Raw genomic sequence first — 7,798 nt, forward strand, 5'->3', positions numbered from 1 at the left:
GACTTCCTTGATGGGTCAGACAGTAAAGAATCCACATTCAGTGCAGGAGACCTGGGTTCAATCCATGGATCAGGAAGATCCCCTGGAAAAGAGAATGGCTACCCAATCCAGTAATCTTGCCTGGAGAATTAAATGGATAGAGGAGACTGGTGGGCTACAGAGGGTCACAAACAGTCAGACACAACTGAGTGACTAAAACAACAATGCAGCCATTTAGTAGCTGCTACCTGGAAAAATTAATACAGAGGGAGTAATATAAAGTTAATGGGTTAGTTAGAGGTTCTATGAAGCAGCTACCAAGGAGTTTAGAGGTAAGTAGTATGGAAAAAAGGTAATCTTCAAAGATGTGGCATCCAGCAGCAAGCATATTAGTTAATTACCCGATGGCATCAGGGCCAGCAGGGTCACATGCCCAGTGATAATTATGACAATGGTGATGTCCTAAGTAAACACTTACTGGAGCAAGACCTTAGCTATGCAGACTTCCTGAGATCCTTCTCAGTCCTGGTTCTCATTCTTCATGTTGATTATGTGAACCACCTGACATCTTTTTCATAATAAATTAAGCAGAGTCGATTTCCATCTATGCTTCTACTTCTGGTCCATGACTTTCTTTTCTTCTATTTCAAAACCCTTTACCATTTAACTATATAATTGCTATCTTTTTGAACTAACATATAAATTAATAAAAATATCTTCACTGCTTGTTTCTAATTTGTAAAACAAAATTTCAGTCATAATTTTCAGATAGATATGTGGTGGGTTTGCTTCAGGAAATTATTAAATAAGCGAGAGATTAAGTCACAGTTGAATATGCCTTAAGAATTTTATATTTGCAATATAATTTTCTTCTCATTTCAAAAGGAAAATGTGATTAACTAAAAACATAAATTTTTATTCACCTAACTTATTAATAAGGAAACATGGAAGCATTATTTAAGATAAAGGCCATTCACTCACATGTCGGAAGCAGCAAAGAACTCTGTTATACAAGCACATACACTGTAAGACAAGTACATAGTTTTACTGAAAGTAAGTGTTCCTCTACAAAATTATCAATTGCCAAATGTCAGAAATTTTGAAGAAAGAAGAAAAGGAATGATTCTTCAATTAGAAACCCCACATGAAGCAAAATAACTTGTTAGTTCATTTTGACACTTATAGATATCTTGAGAAATATTCAGTACATTTAGAGAGGTTCCACTAGATATTTCAGAACTCCTTACTGTATATCTCTCTCATTAAAAGCAAAGGGAAATCATTATTTAAAATGACATTTCCCCCCAATAATAAAAACTAAAATCTTACTTTTAATAACATTTAACTGTACTTTACTTTTTAATAATCATTATCTCTTGGTAGGTAAAAAATTCCAGAAAGTTATATCAGCTAGACAAAAAGGCAAATTGTCTTTCTTCATTAACATCCTGATTACCCTGACCAATTAATATTGGGCTTAGCTATGTGAGTTGCTTTGGTTATGGAAGGTAAGTGAATGGAAAGTGTGATGGAGAAAATGCTTTGAACACTTGAGTGACTGGGCTCAGTTACTAGCTATCTTATTTATGCCATGAGAACCACATGGCCACATGGCTGAAACAAGGACTGCTTCTGCCACCTAAATTCCCAAATGAAAAAGACATATGAAAAAACAGCAGAGTTGTCACTGACCAGCAGTGGACTGATGTTGACTTGTAATGAGAGCAACTAATATAAATTCATTATAGAGCAACTTTGTTGTTATAACAACTGATTTAGAGAAATGCTTATTGTATATCATAACCTAATACAAGCTAATACATGTGGTACTGGCCCTCACTGTGATTCACCCTATCAGAACAGATAACTCTATGTATTACCTTTCTAAAAAATTAATAACAATGAGAGGAAGTATCTGAATCACAGTCTTCCCAACAGAATTCCAGTTATTTATTCTGGGTAGAACAGTTTAGATCACATACTATTCATGAATTAGGGTAGGTATATGGAATGAGATATTTATTTTAAGCCTACATACTCCATTCCTGGCATCTAGTATGAAATTCTCTAAAACTGCAAGGACCTTGGAATCAAAATTGAGGCCTACTGGAAACTGAGAAGGGGAAAATAATTATCAGATGATAGTTAACAAATATTTGTTAACACTATGAAATAAGGTATTTTTAAATGCTTCTTTTAAACAATATTGAAACATAATTTTTTTTTTCATTTATTTTCACTAGTTGGAGGCTAACTACTTCACAACATTTCAGTAGGTTTTGTCATACACTGACATGAATCAGCCATGGAGTTACATGTATTCCCCATCCCGATCCCCCCTCCTACCTCCCTCTCCACCCGATTCCTCTGGGTCTTCGCAGTGCACCAGGCCTGAGCACTTGTCTCATGCATCCCACCTGGGCTGGTGATCTGTTTCACTATAGATAATATACATGCTGTTCTTTCGAGACATCACACCCTCGCCTTCTCCCACAGAGTCCAAAAGTCTGTTCTGTACATCTGTGTCTCTTTTTCTGTTTTGATATAGTTTATATTTGAAAATGTTTAAAACAAAGAAATGTAATTTAGATTACTGGTCATTAAATGACTCATTAGTTATCTGTAGTATGACTGTATTGATTTCTATAAGAGTAAAGAAATGAAATTTTGTAAGGGCAGAATTACATATCATATTCAAACAATATATAAAACTAAATACATATACATCATGCACTATGTCTATTTCACTTAATTTATTTACCAATATTAGGCAGAATAAGAGTGTATTTCTTTCTATATTTTTAAGTTTAATAGACATTGAGTGAGATTTTTAGCTACATATGAAAGTGAATAAGTATAGAGTCAGAAGAAGTAGTTGGCAGAACATATTACACAAACTTAAAGAATTGAAAATGTCCCAGAAGTAAGGAATGGTAAATTAGACGAGGTACTAATAAGGATGGAAAGGGATACAGACGTAGGTGGCAACAGTGAAAGCTACTAGAAAAGTAGCTGTCTTTTTCTCCTACTAGGATTACAAACTGGGAATACTAACTTCGGAAGAATTTGAAAGTTACTTTTCCCTTATAAAATATCATGTCAGATTATTTTTCTTCTTTCTATAGATGATGAAAATCTTGCTAAAAGATGGGGTCATATCAAAGACATATATAATTATCTTACATATTTCTAAAAGCTTATAATTTTAAAGAAACCTATAGCTAGAAAAAAAGGAAAAGGTGTATCATTAGTACAGACTTTCAGGATGACTGTTTTTCTAATTTTACTCTATAGGATAAAATCAAAACAGAATTATTGTGATAATACCTCTCCATCCTTCAAAAAATGCCCTCCATAAAATTATTAGTAAAAATGGGTGTAGTTACATCATCTACTGTGAAGACACAGTTGCAGCAACAATGCTTTTTTGTTGTTGTTTCAACAAAACTAAAGAAAAATTATTTGGCAAGAGGTGGGAAGGAAGGGCGAGTGATAAATATATTTTTTTACCTTTGGGGATTAGGTGATTTCATAAAAGTGAAAAGACAAATGCAACAGGTAATAGATGTCCATTGTTACAGATGCTGTTATAATGCCTTGAAGAGACTACCTTTCTATAATTAAGCTTGTGAGTCATGATTACTTGAAATCGGCTCTCATATCCAGAACTATAAGCAGGAATCAAAAATCTTCGGGCTTCTCTTCCCCCACAAATATTGCTCCTCCTTTATCATCTTTCTCCTCTTAAAGATTTCTTTCTTGGCATCATTTAAAAAAAAAAAAAAAAAAATCTGTGCAAGGTTTTTTTTCTTTTAGGTAGGTGAAGTCTCACTTGAGACCAAAGACGCCATGTTGAAGTCCAAGTGCTATAATTCAAAACCTGGCAAAAGTCAGGATATAGTTTTTTAAATTCCTGAAGTTGTAGAGGGCACCACTAACATAGAAAACAATGTGAGTGCTGCCCCTTAGGTGAGGGACATACTGGTATTGTTTTGGGCATATTAAGTGAGCTCCTGAAAACCCTAGGGTCCAATGGAATACAGGGGCTGTAAGACCCTAGTATCACTACCACCCTCTTTCTAACAGTACAAATAATAAAGACTGGGATAAGGGCAAAATGTTACATCATAAATCTGATAATTTACTCCCTTCTGTTTTGCCCTGTGCCTATCGCTTTGAAAAGACCATCGATAAAAAATTTTACATGAAAAACAAAAGGAAAAAGCAGCAGGTCATTCTGCTGAATACCAGCAAATTTATATAATACATTGACAGAGAAAAGAGATTGAGAAGTGTAGCCTAGAAAATGACCATTTTGTCCTGTAGTTTCAATTTACAGATGAGAAAACTGAGGCCAAAACAAAATCAGAAATCACAGACTAACCAGATTCAACTAGGAAAGCTCTAATCCATTTTATTTTTAAATGCTTCCAAAAAAAATCTTTCTGCATACAGGTTTCTCATTGTTCAGCATGAGACTGTCTTCGAACTCAAGCCAAAACATGCCTGCCTCATCAAAAGAAATTCTCAAGGATGTAATTTTACTTAGAAATATGAAAGCAAACAGCAGAAGAAACATCTAAAGAATGTATATCCTCTTTTCCTACTTGGAAATATTCCTTTTACTGGTTATCTTAGAAACTGGAATTTGCATGATACTTAATTCATTAATAGCCAAATACATTCTACCACCTTGATTCTCCTCAAAGACAACATAAGAACTGTAGATCATTTTATTTTCATTTAAGACCCCATCGTCAGATTCACATTTTATTGATTATGTGTATTTTAATTCTAACTTTAACCACAAAAACACATTCATCATTGTTTTACATGGTCATTATTCATTTTTTTAACTTGCTTTTGTCTTCATTTCTGGGATTACATCCTTCAGAATTTCTCTTGATGAGGCAGGCATGCTTTGGTTTGAGTTCGAAAACAGTCTCATGCTGAACAATGAGAAACTTGTATGCAGAAAGAATTTTTTGGAAGTATTTAAAATAAAATATATGGCTACTTTATTGATTTTAGATTCAATTAACTGACTTTTATGTTATCTCATCACATTCACATCATTATCACACAATTTCCGCTTCTTTCCTCCTATTTTCTACCCAATAGGTTATACTATAGTTCTTAGGTCAATTATTCATATTTAACATGATTATGACTATATGAATAATGTTAGTTGCTTATCAGAGTTTATTGAAATTTCATTTCCTTTCTGTCTAATTTTGCGTCCTATATCTGGAGTAAGCAATGGCTTTGTGTGGTTCTCTATTATTTATCTCATGATATTCAGAAAAAAAAATAAAAATAATTGGTTCTGGAGAATGAGAAACAGGGATAGACAAGAGCAAGGCTGAATTTCAAAACATTTAACAAACAATTTCAAAGCATTTAAAACCAATTAATCTAGCTATTTGGGAGTTGACGCTGGGGTGAAAAAAGGCCAGGGACGGGGGGAGACGCGCCCACTCCGCTGGTGAGTACGTTTTTGGGGAGCTTGGGCCCAGTCTCCACTTTTGTGCCTCCCTCGCCTGCTCCTGCTCTGGTTCACGTGTTTTGCCATGACCATGGCTGAATACTCCTATGTGAAATCCACCAAACTCATGCTCAAGGGAACCAAGGCCAAGAGTAAGAAGAAAAAGAGCAAAGAGAAGAAGAGAAAAAGAGAAGATGATGAAGAAACTCAGCTTGATATTGTTGGAATCTGGTGGACAGTAACAAACTTTGGTGAGATTTCAGGAACCATAGCAATTGAAGTGGATAAAGGAACCTACATACATGCACTTGACAGTGGACTTTTTACACTGGAAGCTCCGCATAAAGAAGTTGATGAGGGCCCTAGTCCTCCAGAGCAGTTTACAGCTGTCAAATTGTCTGATTCCAGAATTGCCCTGAAATCTGGCTATGGAAAATACCTTGGTATAAATTCAGATGGACTTCTTGTTGGGCGTTCAGATGCAATTGGACCTAGAGGGCAGTGGGAACCCGTCTTTCAAGATGGGAAAATGGCTTTACTGGCCTCCAATAGCTGTTTTATTAGATGCAATGAAGCAGGTGATATAGAAGCAAAAAGTAAAACAGCAGGAGAAGAAGAAATGATAAAGATCAGATCCTGTGCCGAAAGAGAAACTAAGAAAAAAGATGATATTCCAGAAGAAGACAAAGGAAATGTCAAACAGTGTGAAATCAATTACGTAAAGAAATTCCAGAGCTTCCAAGACCACAAGCTTAAAATAAGTAAAGAAGACAGTAAAATTCTGAAAAAGGCCCGGAAAGATGGATTCTTGCATGAAACACTTCTGGACAGGAGAGCCAAATTGAAAGCTGATAGATACTGCAAATGACCAAGATTTTTAATTCTGTCTTCTCCTTTTGTTTTTTTCTGAATAATAAAATCAGTGTTTTTACAGAAAAAAAATAAAAAATAAATAAAACCAGTTAATCTAATATCCAGTATTCTCTGTCCATAAACAACCAGTAAAGCCATACCAGTTTGTCCCCACTAAACATCAGCCATGAGAAGGATAATCTGGAAGGAAACTATAGGCTGCGAGATTGCCATCACTTTGTTCTAAGCCTTAGAGTACTATCTGACTTTTTAAATGATACATAAGGTTTATGTCAAATAAAATTAATTTAAAATATAAATACATTTGGCTATATTTAGTCCTTTAACCCTAGCAGATCAATTAGAAGTTAAGAATTCATTATGCGACATATACGTCCAAGATAAAATGCTAGCAAGTGTTTGAAACAAAAGTCCATGGGGCGGAACTGTTCCTCCTGTGTAACAGGATTGCTTACTTTATAACAAACACATACTTTTGTATCTACTTAGAACCAGAGTCTGAAAAACGTGAAGAATGAGAAGAATCAGATTCTTCTAGGCAAAGTGAATTGAATTAAAGAGATAAGGCAGTTTCCCATTTGAGGAAACTGTTAAGTAATTGTCACCTATTAGATGTTAATTGTCAATAGGTGCTATTTAAATGTAGCATCATCCTTGTATTTAATAAAGTCTCTGAGTTTAAGGTCCCTCTGCCAAATTTTATACCAATTCATTTCAACTGTGTTGAGTTACTACACATCCCCCAAAGCAAGTAAAAATAGGCATGTTATTTAGTAATTGTAAGGGATATCACATTATCATTCTTAATTTCCCTCCAAAAATCACTTCTGTCAATAATTCTATTTCAACTAAGATGAATGGGAAGCAAGAGCATTATGTAAACAGCAGGCTGCTAACAGACTGGTTGGGGACTACAGCTAAGATTAGATCAGGAAACTACAAAACAGAGGGAAAGTGTCTTCCTTTCTGTGGTGTACAAGTGTACATAAGTGAAAGTTGATCAGTCTTTTTTTTTTTTTTTTTAACGTGCCACTTTTCTTTTATTCTAAATTCAAAGATCAGTCTTATCCGACTCTTTGTGACACCATGGGGTATAGAGTCCATTGAATTCTCCAGGCCAGAATACCGTAGTGGGTAGCCTTTCCTTTCTTCAGTGGATCTTCCCGACACAGGAATCCAACCAAGGTCTCCAAATTGCAGGATTCTTGACCAACTGAGCTATACAGGGTACATAAAAGACAAGCTAATAGTCTTTCTGAACACTGAATTCTTAAAGGAATTACAGAGTATGAATACAAGAAATTTTACAGGTTCTCAATAAAAAAGAGGGTTTGTTTTTTTTTTTTTCTAAGTGGGTTATCAAAGGAAATTCCTCTCCTTATCTTTTGGAGTTTTAGGGCAAAGGCTTGATGGAAGACTTAGGAAGAAAAACTCAGAAATGAAAAAGGTAAAATTGGACAT

General features: G+C 34.9%; 1 pseudogene; it reads left to right on the forward strand.

Annotated features, from left to right (window-relative positions):
• Positions 1 to 5,508: 5,508 nt before the first annotated feature.
• Positions 5,509 to 6,422, forward strand: LOC110138693 (protein FRG1 pseudogene; annotated as a pseudogene).
• Positions 6,423 to 7,798: the final 1,376 nt, after the last annotated feature.

Source organism: Odocoileus virginianus, chromosome 16 (genome assembly GCF_023699985.2).
Source record: "Odocoileus virginianus isolate 20LAN1187 ecotype Illinois chromosome 16, Ovbor_1.2, whole genome shotgun sequence".
NCBI lineage: Eukaryota > Metazoa > Chordata > Mammalia > Artiodactyla > Cervidae > Odocoileus > Odocoileus virginianus.